Raw genomic sequence first — 27,626 nt, forward strand, 5'->3', positions numbered from 1 at the left:
TGTTTGTACGATATGGGTATCAAATTAAAGGCACTAATGAGGGTTTTAAAAGCGAGTGGCCATCAGTTGTATATGTGAAGGTGCTTTCGAGATATCGACCAAAATGTGGACCAGGGTGACCCAGAACATCATCTCTCGAGTTTCGCTAATTTATTTATATATGTAATACTACTAATAGTATTCCTGCCATGATTCCAAGGGCTTTTGATTTCGCTCTGCAGAAATTTTTCATTTTCTCCGACTTAATATGGTAGGTGCCACACCCATTTTACTAAGTTTTTTCTAAGGTTCTATTTTGCATCAAAAACCAACCCAATCACCATGTTTCATCCCTTTTTTCGTATTTGGTATAGAATTATGGCATTTTTTTCTTTTTCGAAATATTCGATATCGAAAAAGTGAGCGTGGTCATAGTCGGATTTTTTATACCAAGACAAAGTGAGTTCAGATAAGTACGTGAACTAATTTTAGTAAAGATATATCGATTTTTGCTCAAGTTATCGTGTTAAAGGCCGTCCGGAAGGACAGGCCGTCGACTGTGTATAAAAACTGGGCGTGGCTTCAACCGATTTCTACCATTTTCACAGAAAAGAGTTATCGTGATAGAAGCTATGTCCTTACTAATTTTCACAAGGATTGTTAAATTTTTGTTCGACGTATGGCATTAAAAGTATTCTAGACAAATTTAATGAAAAAGGGCGGAGCCACGCCGATTTTGAAATGTTCTTTTATTTTTGTATTTTGTTCCACCATATCATTACTGGCTTTGAATGTTGACATAATTCACTCATATACCGTAATTATTATTTAGAACACATGTAGTAATAGGAGTAACGTTCCTGCCAAATTTCATCATGATATCTTCATCGACTGCCAAATTACAGCTTGCAAAACTTTTAAATTACCTTCTTTTAAAGGTGGGCATTGCCACGCCCATTGTCCAAAATTTCGCTAATTTTCTATTCTGCGTTATAAGGTCAACCCACCTACAAAGTTTCATCGCTTTATCCGTCTTTGGTAATGAATTATCGCACTTTTTCGGTTTTTCGAAATTTTCAATATCGAAAAAGTGGGCGTGGCTATAGTCCGATTTCGTTCATTTTAAATAGCGATCTGAGATGAGTGCCCATGTACTTATATACCAAATTTCATAAAGTAACCTGAAAATTTACTCAAGTTATCGTGTTTACGGACGAACGGACGGACATGGCTAAATGAATTTCTTTTTTCGCTCAGATCATTTAGATATATATAAGTCCATATCTATCTCGATTAGCTTATGTCGTTACAAGGTACCGTTATGCGGACAAAATTAATATATTCTTTGAGCTCTGCTCAGCTGAGTATAAAAATATCAACCCTTTAATTCCAAAACAAATAAAATAGCAAGATTGTACGAAGTCAGAGGGTGGAAAGTCGAATTTCAAGTTAGCCGTGCATTATTCTGCTTTTAAATTGTTTCCTATCTTTTTCAGTTAGTTTTTTAAATATACATATTCTATGTCTTTTTCTAACTCATTCTTTGATTATTTTAAGCGTCTTTTTACTCAGAAATTTCTTCGCTCTTGTTGTGCTCCAAAATGCTTTTATGTTGCTCTTTGACGCCGTTGAATGACATGACAAGCCAGCGTCTCACATTGTCACAATGTATGTTTGGTGTTGTTGTTGCAGTAGATTTATAATTTTTCTTCACTGTTGGTTGCACTAGAATTTCATTTTTTGACTTTGATGATGAACGTCCAATGAATTTTTTTTTTTTGAACATTTGATGATTTTCGTTTGTCTTTAGAAGATGCGCTGTGACTGCAATGAGAAAAAATGAAATACTTAAGTCGACCCCAAAAAAAAGGTTGTGCGAGCAGCTAAATAATAAAAACAATAGCAAGGAATTAAATATCACCCTCCTCAAAGGCAGCTGAGGTAGTCAGCTACTTCCTATCATTCTATTATTTTGCATCTTCTCAGCCAACTTTTCGTCAACGTGGGCTCAATTTTTGGTTTTTAAATTTTCTATTCTTTACATCGGTATTTATTGGATTTACCAATGAAGCGTTTGTTATTTTATTCGTTTCTCTCTATATTTTGTTTCTATTGCTTTGCATGTCAGCTGCTTAAGCTCGAAAAATTAATGATTCTTGAAGAATCAACGAGCCTTCACATAAACGCAGCGATACTCAAGCTCAGGCACACAAAGTCTCTTATACAGTTCTCCCTCATCAGTCACCCAAAATTTTGTATGGTAATTTCATATTACAACAACTTAGTTTTATGTCTGCATATGCAGTGAAACCTCGCTTGGATGAACACTCGCCGTCAGCCAATTTTTGTTCGTCCAAGAGAGGTGTTCGCTCAACGGTGTTAGGAGCTATTTTAAATCACAGCCTTCTATTTGAAAGAAAAATTTGTATATTATGCTGTTCTAAAAACTAGTTAAGCCCGTGCTTCGTTTGAGATCTTAGAACCTCAATAGAATTGGAAGGGTGTGGCAAGGCCGCCAAAATGTCGAAAGATACGATACACGATACGAAAATGGAACCAAACTAATGGAACCGGGATGGTCTATGGTTTACTGTGTTGAATCTGTAATAACAAGACCAGGCGATCATTGTGGCAATAATCTCGCATACCACAATGACTTGAAGTGATTTAGGGTGCAAATAAGCACTTGTAAGAATTGGAACAGGGACAGGGTATACTATCGGCATAGATGACAGCGAAAAGGCTTATGAACAGAAAAGGGAGACAATAGCAATACAAATTATGAAAGAATTCGAGTTTGCTCCATCTCACAAGCCCTTCCCTAAGGGAAATCCCTTCCAGGTCGACGAAAGCGGAACGGATGTGCCTCGTCTTGCAAGTTCGTCAGCCATCTCATTGCCCGGTATATACGACCGTCCAGTCACCCATACCAGACTGAGGGAAATATGCTAAGCGATCTCGTTAAGATATTTGCGGCACTTTTCTACACTACTGGACTTACATATTACCGACCCAAGCACATTTAGTGCATCCCGGCTGTCAGAGTAAATACAAATTTTATTATAGCCGTGAACAGCATTTCCCAGGTGATCAACGGCCTCATTTATAGCAGCCAACTCCGTACCTAAAATTAAGTGCATTGTCCGGCTAAGGGAGATGTTCACCTAATAGAGATGTCCGTTAGGTAGGGTTTCCCTGTATTTCTAACAACAACATACTTAGCAGTCATAACATCGAAATCATATCAAAACAAAGGATATCTCATATCGTTTTAAATTTTTTTTTAATTTTTTAGCGTTTATGCAAACTTCATTTTTCTTCTTTAATTCATTTGATTCTGTTGTCTATGTTATGGTTGTTAGCTACAGCGGCAGCTTACAGTTATTTTTGATTTTACACGCCCCCTAAACGAAGTGCGTGTTTTGTTGTTGATTTGCCTACAGCCGCAAATCAAATTTGTATTTTTACAGTTCTCAACTGACGAGCAATGTGTCGGCTCTTCTTTATCAATTCGCATCAAAGGCAGGCAGACTAATCGAGCAAAAAACACACATACTTTCATATATGGAAATAATATAGAGAAAAGCAGGCGTTTCGTGTCGGAAAATTCTAGCCACCAATGGATTAGTTCTGTTTGATTCTGATGAAAATTAATGATTAGCAAAAAAGTTGATTAACATCGAAATACAGATATTTGATGGTGTGACGCTAACCAATGAAACGGCGATAACAAATATTTAACTTATCTTTTATTTTTGAATTTCCCTACAGGCTAGGTTAGGTTAGACTCGCCGGTCCGTAAGGACCTCACATAAACCGAATGAGTCTATAGTGTTTCTAGAAGTTTGTTAAACGACCAAACTGAAAAGCCCCATCAAAATCCAGGAGCTTTGCTATAAAATAACTTCGTCCATGTTTTTGTTGTAGTGGTTCTTCACCCATTCAATAGATGCGACCACTCAAATTTTGTCTTCAATATCCACTAATGGGATCCGAGGGGATATGCTTTTTGAACAGGGTTGAGCCAGAGAGAAAGGGGCATTAGTGGGCATGCTTCCACATTGTAATTGAAAATATGGTTGGTGTTAAGTGGGGATATATTACAGACAGGACATATGTCGGGATGATTCTGGACAAGTAAGAGTTTGACCAAATACGATATCCAGATCGAAGTTGATCTACAGTGCCACGCGTCTCCCAGAGGAAGTTGCTTTCCTGGATTGAGAGCTCAGTGTATTTGTCTCTAAGAACGAGGATTACAGGGAAATCACTGTCAAAGCAGTCCGATAACTTTTTGTAGATGCTCCTTTTCTTCATACGGCTGAAGACTTAAGTGACAGGTTTTTACATAGTGCTTACGGAGATGACTTCTTAAGTGTCCGGCAGGTGGTGGGGCCTCTTCCGATCAGATGTCTGTTAGGATACCCACGTTTCTGAGTATGTAACATAAACTGTTTGTTCAGCGTTTCGTTTCTCTCCTTTATGAGGATTCTGCCCGCCTCACTGATGATGATGATGCTCTGCCAAGATAAAAAGACATCCCGTACATGCCGGCAGTATCCTTCTTCATGTTACTTTTTATTCGGCGACCATATTGAAGACGTGTTGCATGCAAGTGACCGACCAATTGCTTTGTGGGTAGCTATGAGCGTTTCTTTACCCCAATTTCTGTCAGCGAAGAGCTTTAGGATTTTGTTACGTCTCTGAACCTTGAGTACAACTGCGGCTATATGATCCCCAATATGCAGGTCATTATCGAACGTCAAGCACAGTATTTTTGGATGTCAGACAGTCGGTAGTAGTGTTATGCCATCGACGTGGATGTCCAATATTTCCGACACTTCTGCCGCCCATGTAGTGAATATGGTAGCTTAGTACTTGGCGGGTGATAGTGTCATGCTTCAAGAGATGATAAAAGTGGAAAAGCTAGGGGAAGGGTGTTGATTTTTACAGTATAGCTAATCAATGGGCGGGCAAAGACCTGTTACCATGATCGTGAAGTTATTGGCATTCAGATCAATGGTAACTCCTTCGGGTGGGAAATCGAGTCTTCATTTACCACCTGAAGGATCTACCCATTGTTTTATACATGTAACAGTTTATCAACAGTCGAGATAGGACACCATCAGGCGGCACTGCTTATATAATTCTACTTGGTTTTGATATTACGTTCATGAACTGGACCGTTGTCTGCCGTATACCTTTTGAGACTAGGCGAAAAAGTTGATTGTGCCAAGTCTTGTAGTTACGTGCTTTAATTGACTGTATGAAAGGCTTCTGATAGAATAAGTTTGTCAAGTCAGTCGGGGTTTGGAGGGCAGCAAAACAATTATAAGCGTATGCAGTATGAATTCGGCTGATCGCTCATGCGAGAGGATCGGATGCTAATGTCAGCTTCGACTGCCAGTTGAAGGAGTTGGCAGATCCTGCGCTGGCAATAGAGATGTCTGACGAGGTATAACAATTTCCTCCCATACATTAGGGGCGTGCCTATTTATCGTGCAGAACGTTGTGTCATGTATTTGATTCGCGAATGCCACACTTAGTGATAGGAATTGAAATCGGCTAGAATAGTGTGATTTTCGCCAGTGATGTTGATGCTAATGATTTCTTAATTGGCAACGCTTGACTCGGCAGATACTCCTTGCAGCTACATGACACTGTCCCTGCAGCTGATGTCAAGGTCAAATAGATTATATTGCACAGAGTGAGGGGTGATAGAGACGAGCCCGCCTCCACTTTTCTGTCGCGCGATCTTTTCTACGGACGTTAGAGCCGGAGTAAATCTGAAAAACAGATTTTGCAGAGAGCTTCCTCTTTTGTATCCGAGCTATGCGGATGTTGGTCCACTGCATGAAGTCAACTATCTCCATAATCTTCTCTGTTAAGCCGTTGCTGTTTAACCGCAGTATGGTGAAGTGGGTTGGGGAAGACGTTGCCAATCTGGTGGTAAGAGACAGGTGATTGCGCCTTGGAGGGATAAAGCTAGGTCTTGTTTGCTATTGTGGTGCTGTGACAGCATTCTGCTGAGAAAGTGCACATGGGCCCGGTGTTGTTTGGTGCGCGGCTTGGTAGAACGGTGTCAAGGGATTACCGTTGATGAGCCCAGAACATTTAGGAAAATGACATAGACCAAGACAGGAACTTCATTTGAAAGATGTCGCAGAGGAATGTTTTGTGTACTGGTAGTCTGTACACAGTGTTTCTAAGGCGCAAACTACAGGACGCAAAGGACGACGCAGCAATGTGCCAAAAAAGTGCATCACTATTTATGTATATATGTTTATATTTATATGCTTACATACATATGTACACGAGATTGTATGCGTGCATTTTCTTATGTGTTAATGGCAAATTATCGCTTTAAAGCCCGTTTCAGTCATAAACACTAACTCAAGGCTAGCCAATGTGCCATGTGCGTCAACTTAAGCTTGGGCAATGATTATCCTGCTTCAGTGGGCCCTGCTCCTGCTGATTTTTAGCTGTTTTCTCGCTTTTATTGCTTCTGCTCTTTGACCAGTTTCAGCCACACCTGCCCCCCTTAACTTTTTTAATGTACATAATCTCGCTTGCGTTGCTTTCTGACGACGACAGGGGACACATTATTCTTATTTTTTGTTGTTGTTTTATATTGTTAAATTTTCCAAATTTTTTTATAACTTTTTCACGTTTTTCGAGTTTTTAGGTTTTTTTTTTTTTTGTTTTTTTTTTTTTTACTACAAATTTTAAATATCTATCCATAGAATTGTTTTGGGGTGGTTATTTGTAATTTATGCTGCCCGAAAAAGTGATTATAGCACAAAACGTGTATTTATTTAGATGTGTGCGTGTACGTGCGTTTGGCTTTAAGCTCAGGATGCAGCTGTAATGCTTTATGTAGTGGACACATACGATACAGACTGCTCAAGAAAAGCTAAAGAAAAATGCCTTTTGTCAAGTCTGCTTGCGCATCCAGCTATTATAAAAAGATGGGTACAAAATTTCAAATTTTCTTTCCCACCACTAATTATTATAGAAGAAAGAGGCACATTTTTTTCTTGAGCTATTTTTTCGAAACTGTATACCAACCTATATGTTTCTATATTGAATACATGTGTGTATTTTTCTATGAATGTAATACCGCCCCAAAGAGAAATCTTAACCACTTTCAGCTCACAGAGAAGCTTTCCAAGTCAAGAAAGCCTAAGGTTTGATTTTAATGTTGAACCAAATATAGCAATCTATTCACACCCCTAACCGCTGCAATGCTTCATAGGCAGTAACACACCTATAGTTATCACAACGCGCTCACACACTGCAATATGCTCATAGGAGCAAGAAAGGGCAATTGCCAGGAAAACGAAGAGTTAACACTTCCATGAATTTCGTTCGATAAACAATCTCCTATCTTGCGTACGTAAACTTCTCAAACGTTTTATCATGATATACATTTAAGTAAGCCGTTTCGCGTTTGTCAAATTAACCGAAAGCCCGTTTTCGGTAGGCTAGGTCAATATTTCAAATCCTGATTAAGTCGACCACACCTCCCTTTATTTTTGTTGATAACTTCGATACTTTAAGGCAAGGGCTCTCAAGGGATTTGACTAATGGAGCCAAACGACAAACACGTCAATGAAAATTGCAACCAAAATATAATTAAACAGCGGCAGGTGCGGGCCGACTAGCAGTGCACGAATGTTTTCATGCAGTTCTTTTGAATTTTTGACATGCCGGCATCAACTCAAATCGAAATTAAAAAAAAATCAATTTGGTTGTTGTTAGGAGCCAAAGAACCAAATTGAGTGAATGTTGATAGATTTTCGTGCCGTTAGTTTGATTTGAAATTTGAAAATACTTTAAATTTCGTAGCCTCCTGTAATTATTTTGTGAACGCCTGTTTCAAAGTGCATGCTGAGATTACTTTACGTCTTATTCTACCGAAAGCGATTTGATTTTTGTTGTGAGCCAATCGGAGCCAAAGTTATGTTGTTGAGAGCCATACAGAGCCGTCGTTTTAAAAAACTTACAGCGGCTGCAACCTGATTGTTTGAAACCTCTACGTCTCGAGGATAGCGGTACCTTCGCTGTCTGTCACTTTACAAACTGAGCCACCAAATAAATTTTTGTTTAACTTTATTCACCTATCCACAGTGTTCCTCAGCATGGCTGTCTATTTACTGATACACCGATTCTTTTTACTTCAGCTCTCGCTGACCGATTATCCCTCAAAAAACACTTTTCGCCCCTTGGGCACCTTCAATCAGTCACCTATTGAGTATTTATAAATCGCACTCTCCTTTCAAAAAACAGCTAGCTGTTCCCCGGGACTCTCCCGGCCATCTAATGAGCGAATACATTCCATGCATTGAGCTAACCCTTAATCCGTTCTTAATTTGGTGTAGAATGCTTGTCCTCAATGGACTTCGAAACTCGTTGTTCAATTTCTTTGAATTTTGTGCAGGGGCAGCTTTTTACCTAGATTACTATTAAAAAAACTTTTTCTGGAAAGTGAGCCAAGAGCCGAAAACTGTGTTTGGAATTCGAAAAGATGATGAGGAAAGTGAGGTTGATAAGGGTGGTAAGGGTGAATGTGTGAGAGACGGAATGCGAGAAGGAGGGGCAATGGAAAAAGGAAAGGAATAATATAGAGAGGTTTAGGTATAGAGTAAAGAAAGGGGAGAAACATAAGAAGTGTAGAGAAAAGTAGAGGAAAAGTTATGAGAGAGGAAGAAGAAGTGAAGGAGGATAGGCTAAATTAGACTAGGTCAGGCTGGGTGGCAAGTGTCCAGTTAAGGAACAGCCCATTTTTCATTAGTATGTTGTGTTGCCACATACTCTCACGGCGAAACTGGCTCCCAGTTATTTAACGAATCGCTGCATGGCAACGAGAAAGTTACGAATAACGTACGCATCGATCTTGAAAATTTCTTCCGGAGAGTTGAATATATCTCGGCCAAGATATTTACGCCTCAAAGTAGCTGGGTAATTCGAACTCGTCGTTCTATATACAGCTAACAAAGCAAGTGCTTTCTAATATATTAAGGCATGCCGCATAGGCTTCCATTAGGAAGTGCCCTGTCAATGATCCAACCCGAACAGCTCCGCTAAATGCTTGAGGTCAAGAATGGGCCAGAGAGACCTCGACACGTGGCAAAAGGCGGTGTTAGCCAAGCGTTTGCCAAGCTGATTCAAGGCCCACCTATCCATAAACAGCGAGCAAGTGGTCAACGTAGTCCTAAAGTCTCCACTGACAGACTGCTTCAATTTGCACATCCCTACTCAGGCCAAGAGATCAGCCGTCCAACCAACAGGAATATCCCTTTGCCCTGACAAGCAGATAGATTTTATCAGAAGTTAGTTAGATGCCACCGCGAGTGAGGTCACGCAATTAATTACAGTACTAGACCTCACAGTGGCAGATCTTAGCACTTCGACTAGTGACGGAGAGAGGAGATTAAAAGTGACCAAATTAACTTATTGCAATTCACAACATTTTTTTTCCGTGAAGGGACCAGCCCACGAGCTATTCGAAAAACTTTTATCATGGTGTAAGTTTCTTGAGGAAGATGGCAATTAAAGGAAATAGGGAGATTGAGTAACAATAATTTTAGAGAAAGGTGGGAAGATAGGTGAGAAGGAGAAAGAGAGACCGTGTAGAAATGGAGAGACTGTGGACCCCTGGAAATGAAACGAAAGTGAAGAGAGAAGAGGTAGTGTGTGACCCCCAGCAGGTTAGTGGGCCTAGAATATACCAGCGGCAGGTATACCTATCGTAAGATGCAACTAAAGTACCAAATTGATTCAAGGGGTTGTGTAGCGCAACCCCTTCAAAGGATTGCCAGCGCAATATATAGCTTCTCCAATCTAATTGTCAACCTCACCTACCCGTGGCGAATCCTGTCTTTAACCGCTGAGGCTCTGGCGACATCAAGTTCCTCATGGTTCTAAGCGGTGGGAGGGCGTTATGTCCTAGAAGGTTTCATGTGGTAATACCAAATCGTTCCCGAGATGGTCGGGCTAGTAGCTTAATGGTGCTTGTTACCGGAACGTACCGGATATGCATCCGTCAAGGGACCTTCAACGTCGATAACACTCCCCAGGGCCTTCGGGGAATGTCCCTATCGCTACAACAACAACAACAGGTAGTTTGCGAGATTTAGATTTTTTGAAATTCATGCATAAAGTTGGATGCTTCGCCAGTAAGTATAACCAAAATCCTCACCACTTTCCGCCTGGGTTTTGTATCGAGCGTGCGTGAGCATTAAATTGATGTATGCGTGCACTTACTGTTATGCGTATGGAATAAACATTTTCAGGCTGTTACATTCAATATTATTTAACCTTATTTTTACTATTTTCTCCCTTAAAAAAATTTAAAAAAAAAAATGTTTTTGTTAAAAAAAAAAAAAAAACACCCAAACCAATATCGCACAACATAAATATAAAGCTGGAGCAATAACGCAGTCAAGCTCGCTTCCCCCTCCCTTTACCTACGCACGCCACGCACATTTTAAATTACAATCACATCCAAAACTCCAATTTTTAAAATGCAGAAATCGTAGTAAATGTATTGTAAATGAATGGTTGGATGACTGGAACGATGGATGCATGGGTGGACGCGTAAGTAATTTTTTTTTTTAATTTTTTTAATATATGTAAATGCCATCAACTCTCCTCCTCCTTCAGGGTTTTTATACCTTTCATAAAAATGAAATTGTAAAATAACTTCGTCACGAATCTCAAAATTGTAAGTCCTTAAAAAAAAAAGGTAGACCCACCAATAAGTATACCGAAATGATCAGGATGAAGAGCTGAGTTGATTTAGCCATGTTCGTCTGTCAGTTTGTATGCGGTATTCCATCCCATTTCGACCAATTTTGAACCCGCCCCTTTAGAATTGGCTGAAAGTTTTTCTTCTTTTTCTCCTTTTCATCCAACTCAAAAAAAGTTATGAATTTTTAAAAAAACACCGTTTTTGTTTTCAAAATGCTATAACTTTTTCAAAAATTGACCGTTTGGGATCTTTTTTTTTAATTTTTCAGTTTTTCGAGATTTTTCGAATTTCGCCATTTTTTTTTTTTTTTCTCATAAAAAACTTCAATCAATTCTGCAATCATCCCCACTAATCCCGGAGTGGGCCGATTTTTTTTTATATTTTTTTTATTTAATTGAAAAAAAAAATTTTCAAAAATAAAAATTTTTTTTTATCAATTTTATTTATATAACAAAAAAATGTAAGAAATGATGTTTAAGTATTCTTTTCTTTATATATTATGGTAATCTACGATTAAAATATTTAAATATATAAATAAATATCATTTTAATCGTAAATTACCATAATATATAAAGAAAAGAATACTTAAAAATCATTTTCTTACATTTTTAAATAAAATTGATAAAAAAAAATTTTTATTTTTGAAATCTTTGTTTTTTCAATTAAATCAAAAAAAAAGAAAAATATAAAAAAAATCGGCCCACTCCGGGATTAGTGGGGATGATTGCAGAATTGATTGAAGTTTTTTATGTGAAAAAAAATGGCGAAATTCGAAAAATCTCGAAAAATTGAAAAATTTAAAAAAAAAACTTTAAAAATGTTTTTGTGTTTTTTCCGAAAAATACATTTAAAAACAAATTAAAAAAAAAAGATCCCAAACGGTCAATTTTTGAAAAAGTTATAGCATTTTGAAAACAAAAACGGTGTTTTTTTTTAAATTCATAACTTTTTTTGAGTTGGATGAAAAAATTTGCAAAAATTCTGAAAAACGTCTTTCGTAAGCTAGAAAAAGAAGAAAAGCTTTCAGCCAATTCTAAAGGGGTCGGGTTCAAAATTGGTCGAAATGGGATGGAATACCCCGTATACAAATTAGTCCCTAAGTTTTTGAGATATCTTGATAAAATTTGGTGAGCTAGTACATTTAGGTGTGTGATTGGACATTTGTCTGAACCGACCGGAACGGACAACTATAGCATATATGCCTCATACAAGAAAGAAAGAAAGAAAAGATGATTTTTGTCATATCTTCCTCAATTTATCAGATTGAAGCTACAAACTTCACCATATGCTTTCGTATATTGCACATATTGTTGTCTCAAAAAAAGGATGAGATAGGTCGTATATGTAGCATATATCCCCAACAACCGATTGTTCAGATAAGAAGCTTTTCGTAATTACTGCCACATTTTAACAGCTAGATGCTTCAAATTTCATCGAATGCTTACGTATAGGGCATAAATTGTTGTCTGAAAAAATTTTATTGATCGGTGGTATATATAGCATATACCCCACAGCCGAAGACATTCCCGTCCTTACTTGTTGCCTATTGTGGTATTGACTATTGTTTTCATTTTGACTCACATACTTATTAACGGTTAATTTTTGTTTATTAAACTCCACGCATTTGCGTATGCGTGTGTATGTGTGTGTCTGCATTGATTTTGTATGTATGTTGGTATCTTTTGGGGTCCTTTCCTTTAAACGTTCTTTTTGTTTTTTAATTTTTTTAATGCTGACTTTGTTAGATATGGCCAGACATTAGTATTTGTTCTTGTTCTTGAGTTTTCTTCACCCAAAAAAGTTTTTGGTTTGCTCGCAACCTGCGGCGCTTCGAGAGTTACATACACACTTATCGCTCCACTTATGTGCATGTATGTGTTTCAATTTTACATGCTGATGATATTTGCTCATTAGTCAGCGAGAAAAATCTGTATAAAGTTTATATATTTTTTAAAATTTTTTTCTTCTAATTTTCCTTTACCATTTCTTGACATGATAAACTTTTCATTTTTTTTTGGTGTTTTTGTATTATGGACGGTATAGCGATGCTGAAAAATCAATTTTTTTTAAAGGGTGCTGTAGTTTTACATTTTTTCGTATATTCGATTTGACAGCACACAACTGATGTAATCTAGTCTTATGAAAAACTTGGCTTTTTCAAAAGCTGATGCAAAATTAAAAAGCACTCAACAGAGATGATACGAGAGCTTCTCAGGCTAGCGGGTCCGCGAGGACCTAACATAGACCGAATGAGTCCATAGTGTTACCAGATTTTTGTTTAAGTACCAAACTAAGTAATAACTCCGTCTTCTTCACAAATACTGGAAGCATTCTATGACCTATGCCACTTGCTGCTTCTAAATCTGACAGCTGTATGTCTCCTAACAGCTGGACTCTTAGCCTGGCAAGCACGGGGCATGAGCACAATGCATGCTCGATCGTTTCCTCCTCCAACCCGCACTTCCTACATTTCCTATCACTGACAAATCATAACTTAAAGGCATGTGATGCCAGAAGGCATATGCAGTCGTCTCATTTTAATGATAGACGTAACTTTATTAGTCGTAGATTGCAAGGCCGACACATACTCTTCGACACTTTGCAGCAGCGCGCTTGTGTCTAGCCTTTTCCAGCTTTGTCTCTCGCTCATGTGCATCTCCTGCCTTGCCTTAAACTCGCACAATCCAATTGGCTTTGAGGGATGCACCCTTTTTAACAAGTTTATCCGCTTTGTCATTGCCATCGATTCCAATATGTCATGTGACCCAATATATATGTACACTTCTGCATATCGCGATTCGTTCCAGGGGTGGCTTATGCTCTAACACACTTTTTTATGCTGTGCTATGCAATATTGCCTTATTTGCTGCTTGGCTTCCAATATAAAAGTTGACGCAGCTACAGCTAGCTATTAAGTTATGTTCTTCCAGTCTTTCTATCTGTCCTGATGTATGGGTCCGAATCATGGACGGTGTGGAGAGAAGATGAGATGGCTCTTGGAGTGTTCGAGAGAAACGTTCTCCGGGAGATTTATGGCCTTGTCCTTGATGCCGACTGCGAGTATCTAAGTTGGTATAATGATGAGCTGAATGAGCTTTACGCGAGTATGACGATAGTGCAGCAAATAAAAACCCAAAGGATTCCTGGCTAGGTCTTGTTATGCGAATGGACGAAGATGCTCCGGCAAAGGAAGTATTTCGCTTCGATACTGCAGTTTGGAAGCAGTGGAAGGGGGAGACTTCCACTGAGTTGGGAAAGGCAGATGGAGGAAGACTTGACCTCCCATGGTGCTCCCGATTAGCGTCAGTTATGCACAACAGGGATAGCTGGCGTGACTTGTTATGAAACGACGAAAATCGCTTGGCGGTTAAGCGTCAATTAATGATGACGATGGGTCTTAAACCATTATTTCAACATGCTTATCAGATAAAGAAATCTTTTATCTCTAGTTTACTAAGGTAACTTTTCTCGTGCGCCTATGCAGAAGTTTTGACCATCCAATTGTGTGCCGTTCCCTTAGATAGAAACGTAATAAAGCTTAAGCTTCTTCAAAATGATTGACTCTTGATCTAACCCTATCAAAACTCAAAACTGCCTATAAACATTGCGGAAATATGGACAGACTACGCTACCTTTTTTTCGAATGCGAAAACTTAACTCGAAATTGGGAGGGAATAGAAAAGGTACTTGGCGACTTTACACTGTGCACCATCATTACTTGGAGCTTAACTGGTCAAGCGATTTTGATCGTTTAAAACAACTTACGCCAGCTTTTCCTGTTTGGCGATAGGTGACGCCAATTGGAAGCCTTTAAGTCTTCCTCCACCTGCGGCTACCAACCCAGTAACTCAGTGGAAGTCCCAGTCTTCCTTTGTTTCCAATTGGCGGTGTTGATTTATGTACATATTTCCTTGGCCGAAGCATCTTCGTCCATTAACATACATATTAATTTATGTGGTCAAGTAAGAGCTTTTGTATGTGTAGTGACGTAAGCATCGAGGTGCTGCACTCATATTGCCCATAGACCTCTTGTTATGGAGACTGTGGTGAGGATGCATGGAAATGTGTTTCCCTTCTTGGACGGTATGCACTTAGATGTTTTGTTCGTGTTGCCGTATACTTCGGCCTTGCCAAGCTCAGCTTAAGATCTGGAGACTAAAATTTAATAATAGATATAAAATTAAGTCCTTGTCTAGGTCGCAACTTCAATAGTCTACCTCATCTAACTCAGCATCGTTAACTCGTTCCTTAAAAATATCTGTGATTTCTTTACGTAGCTTAATTTAAACATACAAGTACAACGCCACAGCTCCCGAGTTATCTAATTAAATTTCCGGCTTTGCTTCTGTAGCCACATTCACCACTCATATTCTCCCAAGGGAAAAGGAAACTGGGAAATAAATTGAGATGGGAGTATGGGGAATCTGTTCAAGCCTAGACGGGAGGTTTGGGGGTGAAGTATTCTACCATGAGGTAAGGCTGCTCGATCACTGCAGCGAATATAACACCTACCCGGATAGTCGAGCGGTTATCAAAGCGTCAAGCTGTGCCCCCGTAAAGGAGTGTGATGGATTGCTTGACCTCGCCTGCGATGCCATCTTACTACTTTCTAACAAATTTTCTGGGTTCCAGAGCACAGGTATATCCCTGGCAACTGTCAGGCTGATCTCTTGGCCCCGGAAGGCACAGGCGGACTGCGCGTGTCTAGGTGTCGACTGGAGATTGTCCGTTTGGAGTCCCTACGTTACGCATTAATACACTGGGGAGCCTCAGCTGTGTTAGCTGTATGTAGGATTCACCCAGTCACTTTACGCCCAGCTGTACAGCGTTTGCGAGAAGATGGAAGACATATTTGTCTCTCCGGAGGAAATTTTCAAGATCGAAGTCTTGCCGTCACCACCCACAATTTGTTAAATACCTGGAATTCAGTTTCACCGTTCGAGTATGTGGTAACACAGCGGGCTAACGTAAAAGTCTCCAAGTGAGCTGTTCCTTAACACCTATCCTACCAAACAAGCGTAGGTGCATGTTGGAGTCTCGATGCTAGTTTTAAGTTGAGCCATGCAAATTCTATGTTAAAGCTCTGGTGCCATGACTCTATTAGTTATCAATTATTATTAGTTTATCAATTATTTCATAGGATTGCTGACTTTAGGGCGATCTAGGTACAATATGCAAAAAATGTTCCTTTGGCTAAAGGTTACTATGGAACTTTTTCGCTTACTTGTGAGTTATGACAGCCTCACAGCTTTTAGTTTTTATAAGACGGATATAAAACGGGGCATTGTGTTGCCATCATACACCTTTCAGAAATAGGTCTTCATATTTTAAGTTTTTCTAACTTACACATCACCCTGTTTGTATAATATTGAGAAAATTCATAAGCGTACATACACGTGTGCTTATCATTTGGGCGTCTGAGCTTCATTTAAGTAACTACGATTCTTTCATTACACATTTAAACAATGGCCAAGGATATAACTACAACGACAGTCATATTACACGCACACACACACATACATATGCATATTATCATTAACTTTCGCCCCTTAATATATTCGAAAGCTGGCTTCTTAAGAAAAAATATCTTCTTATGTACATATGTACATACATACATACATACATAAGTAAAAATAACGTTATTTCTGTTTGTTTCTACGCATTTTCTTTCATTTTACTTATGCACAGCAGCATTTACATATGAATTAACGATTTTTCCATTCAAGTGCTTGGGTATGTGGAAGGATATACTCTTTTAAATATGTGTGTGTGTTTTCATTTTGCATGTATGTATTGTAAAACAACATAGATGGGCACTTTTCATTACCACTAATTTAAATTTAAAGTTCGATGAATTGTAATGCCTTTCAAAACTATGAACACTTAATGACATGAGACACAGTTTTCCTGCGCTTGTTTGAAGGCCTCTTGAACAGACTGGGTGGGAAAAGAAGTTGCAAAAGCCCATTTCTACATTTGAAACTTATGTTAAGAGGAACTCAGTACAATTGTTTTATCCATCCAAACACAGTCACAAATATATTTTCCGAAACATCTTTGTGTTTAGTTGCTCGCGATGGAGCCAAAAACAGAATATAGCCGGCAAAATTATTGTCGACAATATTACAGCAAAAATGCTTAGATGCCCAGAAGAGTGACAACAAGTCAGCAATTTTCTAGAAACCTGAACGCAGAAACAAAAGAAGACTGAAATAATGCGAAAGCGGCCCGAGGTGACCGACGGTACTAAAAGGGGTATTTCTTACTCGGCGGACTGGTAGATGTGTACATAATGTTCAATCTGGATGCAAAACTGTTCTCCAATACACCTACACCAAAGGTAAGTCGATCGCCACGGCACTGCCAAGAGTTGTTATAAACATACAAAAAACCTTGGAATATGAGAAGCACTCCTTAGTAATCCTCCTATACATTGCCGGAGCTTTAAAAAATCTAAACAGGCGATCATGGAAGATCTGTACATCCAGCCCTAACCAGATGGATTAGCTGCATGCTTAATTGCAGGAAAATTACTTCTAGTGGGGGCTGTATGAGGCCACAAAATCGTTGGACAGGGATGCGACGCTGAGCGGGGTATTGTCACTTCTGTTGTGGACTCTGGTCATCAACCAACTGCACAAGCGTTTCGATGTGTATGGGTAGTAGCATAGCGTCATCAAATATTTGACTCACTGGATACCTAATTCCCTACCTGCGCTTCCATGGGTCTCTTAGAGCCACAAGAGAGGTGGAAGTTTGGTGCAAGGGCGCTCAAATGGCAGACGAGGCGATACACGTGTCAAACGGTAATTTCAAAGCAATGGAAATAGTAGGGTGAGCGGTATACTGCGAAGATCAGGAAATAAACAATTCCTACAAGCTGCCAGACCAATGTAGCGTTTTTCATGAAGAAGTAGTAGCTGTGACTAGAGCAGTAGAAACACTGGAGAAAAATAGCTTAAACTGCAGCCGCGTCAATTTTCTACTGACAACGAAGCAGCAAATAAGGCTATAATCTCTCATAGCACAAGGTCTTAAACTGTGTTAGAGTGTAAGCAATCCATGGAAATAATGTTAGGTTAGGTTAAGGTTAGGGAGAATTTATACATCTTTATATGGGAATAGATGGAAATGAAAAAGCGAACGAGCTAGCTAGACAGGGCGCATCTTTCGAAGCAAGCCTTCCAATCAGTTAGGGCGAGATTAAAAGAAGACGAGAGCTGTATATCATTGACGAAGCAGGAAAGGCGTGAACCCAGCGCGGCAATGCAAAGTGTCGAAGATCAGATCATACAACCTTAGACTTACAAAATTACTCTAATCATTGATAAGAAGCGACTGTAGGCTCATTATGCATATTCTGATTGTACACTGCCTTCTGGCGTTGTTGTTGTAGCAGTTTACACTGAAATGACAGCCCTTGGTCGAGAAAAATCCCAAGTCGCTCCGGTACATAGAACCGGCTGCCTTGGGAAGCGCGCCTTCTGGCATCACGTGCTTTTAAATTAGGCCTTGTCAGTGAAAGCAGAAAAAACTATGTGAGTATGGCTGCAGCGCTCAAAGTAACATGGAAAGGAATGACTGAGCTTCTCAAGATGAAAATAATAATAATTAGAAAATGCTATTAATAATACTAAAATAACCAAGCCGAGGTTTGCACCTAAAAAACCTTCAAATTTAGGGTTTCACAACTTTTCCTATTTCGGACTACTTTTAGCGCACTTTTATGTGAATTTTCATTAAAAACTTGCTTAAAACTAATGTGATATTCCACTAGGATTGTGTTTTGTTGCATTTTTAATTTTAATGCAGAATGCCCATCTATGATATTTAAAAGTGTGTAGATAAATATATTTAAATATATGAATACACATACATTTAAGCATACGCACTCTCATTAATTTTCGCCCCAAAATGGAAATTTCTGATTACACCATCTTCATTATTTACAGCTAAAACTCAACTGTACTTGTGAAGAAGAGCTCTTTGAAATTTCGTAAGATGTTCTTTGGTTGTTTTGTTGAACGAGACTACGATTTCCGTTTCATGTGTTTTGTGCTAGCGTAGGTGTGAGGTATTGAAATTAATGTAATTGCAAATATGGTGGACAAGTTGAAATTTTTTTCGAAGATATGAAAAAAATATACATTAGGCCGATTAAAACGAAAATTAAAAGTCGTTAAAATATGGGTGTGTTCATGATATTAATTCATAATAGGTATATAAGTCCGTATCAGATTTTTCCGTCTTTTATACAACTTTATAGGCATTACTACAGAACACTTCAGTTTTACTCAAAACTACTGCATTATCTTAGGGCTGTTTTCGTCTTCTGCAGTTAGTTTTTTATATATTTATAACTATCAGACCCGGCAGACGTTTTCCTGCCCTACCTTGGTCTATCTGCATAACTTTTCAGAACTTTTAACTCTTTTATTCTTCCTTCCCCTCTCCTCCTCTTTTCTTTATCCTTTTATTCACTCCTCCTTCTGCCCTTCTTTTGCTCTGCGTCTCGCACTCTCTCACCATCCTTTCCCTCACTTCTTTTCTGCTCCATCTATCCCCAGCTCTCAATCTTCTTCTTACTCTATCTTTTTCTGAGTCACTTTCTCCTTTCCTCTTTTTTCTAGCTCTACTTATACTTTTCCATTCCTTATTCGCAGTCCCATTAACAGTCCCAGTCCCAGTCCCAGTCCCAGTCCCAGTCCCAGTCCCAGTCCCAGTCCCAGTCCCAGTCCCAGTCCCAGTCCCAGTCCCAGTCCCAGTCCCAGTCCCAGTCCCAGTCCCAGTCCCAGTCCCAGTCTCAGTCCCAGTCCCAGTCCCAGCCCCAGTCCCAGTCTCAGTTCCTGTCCCAGTCCCAGTCGGTCCCTAGAAGAAAAAGTGCACTAAATACAAATCTGGGCAAAAGGCCACCTATATACCAGTTCGAATAGATCGGTCCCTGGTCCACTTCCCTGGAAGAAACTTCACAAAAATACTCTCCATGTTGCTGCGAGGCTATTCCGCAAATTTGAATCAAATCGGCGGAGTGGTTTCGGATTCCATAATCTGCATACAAATACACATCCTTCTATATATTGTGGCGAATATTAGCATCACTACACTGTTAGTAAATAATCACAATAACAAAAACTGCAAGCAGCCACAATTATGTACAAGTGCACATGCATACAAAGTTTATAGAAAGGGCTTCATACATACCCTGCAGCGCATTGTACTAGTTTCAAAGCATTGCAGAACAATTGCATTAAGAGACGTTTCTGGTCCTAATTCAGTCCCCTTGCAATGCTTTCAAATCACACTTTTAACATTGTGATGTCATATCAAATGGCAGACATTTTGAATACGTTCTTAACTGGTGCAATCGTAGGTTATTCTGAAAAAGTCCCAGCCTTTGAGTAATTGATTTAAATTCATATATGTAGCTCAGACTTCAGCGCTGTTGATACGAGTATTGCTACCAAGTGTCCCGCTCTGCATCCGACTAGCTCCAGTTTGGATGTAGTCATTAAACCTGTAGCGCGAAACTGTCCCACTCACTCACATATGCGCTGCTAAATATCCGCAAAGCCATGTTTGATATACCATGCAAATATGGGGATTCCATGCTAAATCTTACTACCGATGGATTTGGCATCAGCGATTTCGTCGAAAATTGCAAATTTTTTCGATGCCATGAAACTGGGACGGAAATCATTATTTCTAAAGACATTAAAGCCAAATTATTTTTGGACTTTCGTTGCAAAAGTTAGAGCGCTGTTGCAACGCCCATGAACTCATATGCTGAAATATCCCCAACCATAAGGAATAAATACATATGTCTCAGAAAAATCCGAAATCTCGACACAATTATGGGCAAGAATATTTCAAATGCTGAGTGTAATAACACCATATCTCCGCTTCCGGCTCTAAAACGCCCTATCTCAAATAACTTTTTAAAAACGTTCTCTTTCTTGGCCAGGACGCGCCCGGTGACCCTCGTTATCCATATACACTATCCTACTCTTGCAAAAGAAGAAAGCACACTACGAAGGGAGACACGAGTCACCCTGGTGCAACTTCGTTCTGGATACTGTAACAGATGAAGCTCTAACTTGTCCAGCTAAGCGGCTATCAGGGCCTTGAATTAAGCTACAGATCGAGGATGGTCAGGGGGTGTCTGACCTGGCTTGCTATTGCATCGAATTATTTTATAATTAAGATTATCTGGATCCCGGGTCATAGTGATATCCCGGGAAACTGTCAAGCGGATCTCTTAGCTCGCATCGGTACAACTGAACCGGATGAAGATGGCTGTAGGATTCCGCTGGCAACCTATGGTTTTCTCCTCCATAGCTGGGCCTCGAGTCAGCTCAGCAGACGTTGGACGGACACCACCTCTTGCAGGATGTCTGTCGAAGTAATTGGGTTCACTAAAGCTCACCTATCAATGGTCATTGGGCTTTTGACAGGGCAATGTCCCATGGGTATCCATGCGGTACGTCTCAATGTACTGGAAAATCCATCCTGCTACAGCTGTATGGAGGATGATGAGGTGGAATGATCAAATCACTTTATGCTTGATTGTCCAGCTTTTGCCAGAACAAGGCGAAAGTACTTCGGTCGCGACTCACTTGGATCACCCGAAGATTTATCCGAGGCAGAGAACGGTATCTTTCGGAACTTTATCGTTGCTACCCAAGTAGCTATATCTACGTCACTGTTAGTGTATTGTATGTGGTATCACAACGGACCCTCATGTTATCCAAGTGAGCTTCCTCTATCAGGGTAGCTACCACCAAACCTAACCTGACCTAACCCTGACATACGAAATGTATGTCCTGCATGGGATGTCTTTTATTTTCAATTATAGTGTAGAACCTACGCCTCTAAAACCAGCTTGTATATGGTCCACCCTTTTCGAAACTGCTAGTTTCCTTGGACTTCCGTTAGAGGATTTTGATGACATTTTGTGATGGGTCGCATCCATTAAATGGGGTGAAGCAATGTTAACACAACAACAACATGCTTAACGTCTACCATACGCTTCGAAATAGAGTTGAGATTTAAAATTATCCATCATAGAGTAGTAGATGAGGCAGGCAGCCATAATACATATATATAAACCAAAACCATGGCAACCAAAACCCGAAAACTGTTTAGCGAACACAAAATATAAGTAAAACTATATACAAGTCTTTAAAAGAATTGAAAATCTTAATTTTCATGATGAGATTAATGGAAAAACCGCAGCAACCGCAAAATGTAGCCAACAGAAGCTGAGCAAAGGAGTTGAGTACACCAAAAATTGCGCTCTGCTGCGCAACAAAAAACCACAATTCGCGAGCAGCAACATTTCACAACGTCAATGAATAGAGAATTCATCAACAAAACTAAGCTAAATTAAGAAAATAACGAAAATAATAATCAACATAATAATAATAACGTTGATGGCGCTAAAACTGACGATGGAGATATTGACGACGCCATTAGTGGCTTTGATGCGGTGCAACGGAAGCAATGAAAATAACAAATTTTGTAAATTTTCAAATTTTATGAAAAAAGGAGGAAATAATAGTAAAAGCTGACTGGGAAGTGAAGATGAGGAGGCAAAGCAAGTGTATGGCAAGAGTGAGTGACAGCAGGTGGTCGCGTGGTGTTGGTGTGTGATGAGAAGGGCGCTGCTATCGCTGATGGACAGCAAGTTGTAAAAAGCGCTGCCCATTAAATGCGTTTGTACCCAACTCTTTTACCTACACTACATTTAGACTGACCTGAAATGCGTATTGCCAAATGAGTCATTTGAGAGCGTTTTTCATTGTCCTCATTCGCATTTCGCGTAACATTCACTTCGAGACTCGACTGTTAGGACGCAAATTCATCGCAGGATACCCTGACATAATTGAAAAGTAATAGTACGATAAAACAATTAATGAAGACTAAGTTCGGGTGTAACCGAACATTACATACTCAGCTGTCAAATTACAGCTTGCAAAATTACCTTGTTTTAAAAGTGGGCGGTGCCATGCCCATTGTCCAAAATTTTACTAATTTCTCTTCTGCGTCATAAGGTCAACCCACCTACCAAGTTGCATCGCTTTATCCGTCTTTGCTAATGAATTAACGCGCTTTTTCGGTTTTTCGAAATTTTCGATATCGAAAAAGTGAACGCGGTTATAGTCCGATTTCGTTCATTTTAAATATCGATCTGAGATGAGTGCCCAGCAACTTACATACCAAATTTCATTAAGATACCTCAAACTTTACTCAAGTTCTCGTGTTCATGGACGGACGGACGGACGGACATGGCTAAATGAATTTCTTTTTTGGTCCAGATCATTTTGACATATAGAAGTCTATATCTATCTCGATTAGTTTATGCCGTTATACTGTTTTCACACAGAAACTTAATGATCTCATTTCACCTTCTAATGAAAACGGTAATTTTCTTGCTTTCACACAGAAGTAACTGCTCGATTAGTATGAAGGATGAACTGTCAAGCGAATAAAATGACAATGCTATATGACAGACAATCATGGCGGAACGATACAAGGTGGCAGCATGGTGACATACCTACAAACATAAAAAAAATTCCATGTACTTGTAAATTCGATGGACAAATGTCAAAATCGTACTGCGCCGGTAGTTGATGTATCAAATCAAATAAAAAAGGTTATAATCAGCTGTTCGATGCGGCCACCTTTTATCGTTTCGCCATGCAGACAATAACATTTACTTTGACAAATGACATTTTTAAGCACTGAACTCACCAAAAACTAAGAAGCGGAAGGCTGCCAGCAGAGTTGCATTGTGCTTTTGACTTCATTAGGCATTCGATTAGCTACTAATGAAATAATTATAGATTCGAATTTTGTAGGGAAGATTGAGCTCAATAAGCGTCTTAATGTAGAAAACTGCCTTTATTATTCAATAAGCCGTATGTGTGAAAACAGTATTACGGGGTACCGTTATGCGAACAAAATTAATATACACTGTGAGCCCTGCTCAGCTGTGTATCAAAAAATGAATGCATCTGCAGAGAATGTGAACCAACGTTCAATCCTCCCCCCAGCTCACAAAAGTAACAAACTCGTCTTTCGAAACGATTTATCTTACTTATGTGATATTGTAAACTAGTGTCCCGTATAGTACCTAGCGAGAGTTCGTAGCTTAAAGGGTTTGGCTGATACTCTCTTTGCTCACAGTATAAAAAAACTTGGACTAAATTTGCCATGGGCATTCAATTCAGTGTTGCCTGAACGGCTTCGCTTCCCAGTTATTTATAGTTTCCTTTGTCTGTGCCTTTTGGAGTCCCTAGAAGGCTCCAAACTTTATATTACTACTATAGCGCCTGCTTCGTTGGGTAATCTGCCTCTTCAGTATCTTTCTGTCCCTCATGCCCGGAAACATATCCTATCATAACCTTTTCTTCGGCTCCCAGACCATTTAGAACTCCAATGCATTCATTCGCTACCTTAGAAGTAATTGTGTAGGTTTGCACGGTACGTAAGGCTGCATGGCTGTCCGGCATAATAAGGATACTCCTAGAAGATAAGCCTCTTCTACTTTTATTGCATGAATTTCTGCCTGCAAAAAAAATTTTGTGGTAGCATTCCATTGCCAACGACTTCTTGAAGCTCGGCCCATAGGTGCCAGCTACCATTTTTTCGTCATCAAATGTTGATACATTCCTGAGCCAGACCTCTGAGTCAGGGTCATTATATGTACTCCCTGCTTCCCAAAGAGTTCTGTCCTCAATGTACACAACGAAATTCCGCGAGATTCTGAGCGTTAGGGCCATTGCATTTCGAAGTTGCAACACGGGTCTTCCTACGAACTCCCTTATTACCACAAAATTCTGCGAGACTCTGATCATAGGGACCATTGCGTCACACAGTTGTAATATGGGATTTCCCATGAATTTCCTCATTACTTCCATATGCTATGTCATGATTCCACCCTTTAGCTCAGAGATTTTGAAGCTTTAGTGCAGCAAGCGTTGCCTCTTTTTCTATTAGAATAAGCAAGGAAGGTATTCCCACTAAGGCGCTAACTGCATCAACAGGAGATGTTCTCATCGCAATACGGGGTTTTATTCTGGTATGGCTGCATTATGCGTGTTCTTCGATCACCAAACAAAGGAAGCATGGGTGAGTATTGGCTTCGCAGCAGTATTAAATAACCAGTACTTATACCATTTTGGGAGATAGTTCGCATGTTTTGCCAAAGAGTGGAGTGCAGGCGTCTGCTTTGTTTAAAGTAGCATCTATATGAGCATTTCGCGTGAGGGTTTTGTCCAGTGTTTCTTCCACTGAAAATTGGATTTTGCTGCCACCTAGGAATGGTTCTGGCATGGATAGTTTTCTTCTACGGGCTAAAGCACGAAGACAAGGTTGGCTTCCTTTGGTAACACACCATCATTACTAAATCATTTGAAAACGCTTTTGTGTCAAATCCACTTTATTTCAGTAGCTGAAGGGGGTCATCTATGGCTAGGGTCCATAAGAGAGGAGGGAGTACATCCCCTTGAATGCATCTTCTAGTGGCCAAATTAACTCAGTTGTCCCTCCCTCCCACAGTTGTCCACCCAAAACTGATTTTTCTTCTCTTTAGCATGGATAGCACCCAGCAAATGATCATTGGGTTACATCATTGCCAATCATAGCTTATTCGATAGATTTTACTTAGCTTATAATAGGTCGTTTAACTAGTATATTCCTACGGGCCTTGTTTTACTTAGGAAATATCAAAATCTTATGTGGGTCGCATGATTGATTTGATGCGATCAAATGAGTAATTTTGGCAATGCAATTTGTATGAGGAAATGCGTCGCATTCCGAAATTTTCAACCAAAATGACGAATTTGGTGCGGTGTGAATGTAGCATTATATCCACGTTTCTTACTCCCTCTTTTTAATGCATTCTAGAGCCGCTTTGCACAGAATTTAACTTCCTGCCGGTCTTCAAAAGCACGCTGGTTAAAAAACAAAAACAAAAATTGTTAGTGTTGTTGTTTTCATTAACTGTTTGACAGTAAATGTGAAAATCATAAAATTTGCATCATTTATGGCTTCCGGCATTTTATATAACATATAACAAACTTTATAACGATCTGGCATCACTACGCACGGGCCTGTGGGTTGGTCCAGCTATGTATCTACGTCTGCTTTTCTTTCTTTTGTTGTTTGCATTTACGCACTTTTACTGTTGCTGATTTTCAACCCTTTCGCTTGTCACATTATGCTCATTCACCTCCCTGCCCACCGCCTGCCCGAATTCTCACCCAACTCATCCAAAATTTATCTGAATATATCGCGCTGCCACGTATCGTCCCAAAAAAGCGGGGAAAATTGTGCGTATGCGTAGGTAAATAACGCGTTTTATCCTATATATGTACATACATATATTCTGCGTTGTTATATAAAAGCTTTTCATTACATTTGTATGTGTGGCATCTTGCTGCGCTTGTAGTAGTAATGTATGCACATAACACAGTTGAAAATTTATCTGCAGTTGAAAATTGCTTTTATGTGCGTTTAATGTTATATGCTGTTCTATATATGTATGTGTTTACACAAACACACATTCAGGTACTTATACATATATGTATATAGGCCATGTATGTAACATTCTCAACCCATAAAAGTTACATTTGTTGCGAGTCATGCGTCGCGAAAGGGTTGCTACGGTGCTCCTTTGAGATTGCCCTGCTTGTGATATTTTTACGTGCGTTCAAAGTTGTCCTTTGATTTGATTACAAAATGAATTCCGTATTTATGCTGAGCAAAACATATTCAATGTGCGTATGTATGAATGTGTTTTGAAGTCAGTTTTCGGAATTTTCTGTTAAAAAAATACTCAAAATTATTTCTTAATTCAGAAATTTTTGGTCGAGAATATTGGGAGGGGGGAATTGCTATGCAGATGCCAGGCTATCATGGTGCTCGCAGCTTCCGAGGATGGTAAACCTTAATCAAGGAAAAATATACCACTCCCCTTCCCTCCGCGCTGTTTTCTACTGCCATCATGTTAGGCCAAGTTATTAGCTCTCATCCGGTGGCAAAATCCTGAGCCAGATAAATAATTTTGCATGTAAATGCAACAACAACGATTTGAGCCAGATAAATCCAGATAGAAGTCTGGTTCAATTTGTGAACCAGATAATTTGTTAATTACTTCTTTATAGGTTGGCAACGCGGCCTTTAATATACCTACGTTATCAAAAATAGATGTCGCTGCTTAGCCTTTCGCCGTATGAGTTAAATGAAAAACGGCGGCGGCATCTGCCTGTCACATTTCACGTGTGCGAAAATTTCACGACATGTGCTTTTCAAGTCTCTCAATGACCCAGAGCATTCCAGTGAGAAGTGAGCGTGAGCCGGAGCTATAAAACTCAATGGAAGACGGCAATTTTCATTCATTTGTCGGGTAAGACCTTACCAACCTTACCTGACACAAATTAAAGTACTGTTTGGACCTCAATTTATATTCTAATATTATAAATAATATTTCTGTTTCCAGTTCGAGTTTGCTCCTGCGAAATATACCTTTCGAATTTCTCTCGAATATCAACAAAATAAATTTTCCATAGTCGCGACTTTTCCGTCAAGAACGCTACTAAAAAAATATAAATAAATACTTGACGCGATTAACCTCCGAAAAGATTTTTAAACACGCTTCTTTTCCTATTTGCGTCGTGCTCCCTTTAATTTTTCCTACAAATTGGCGGGACGGGTCCTACATGTTTTCTGCCGACGGCGCACAGCATCTGCAAAGCCGACGAGCTTTCACTGAGAAGTTTTGATTGGCAGAATTACACTCGGAGTGCATGCCAAATCACTGCCGGGGGGCGACCCCTCTTAGAAAACTTTCTTCTAATTGGAAAAACTTTTTTCTAAAATTTTTATGTTGCTT

This window comes from Eurosta solidaginis, chromosome 3, assembly GCF_040869045.1.
Source record: "Eurosta solidaginis isolate ZX-2024a chromosome 3, ASM4086904v1, whole genome shotgun sequence".
Lineage (NCBI taxonomy): Eukaryota > Metazoa > Arthropoda > Insecta > Diptera > Tephritidae > Eurosta > Eurosta solidaginis.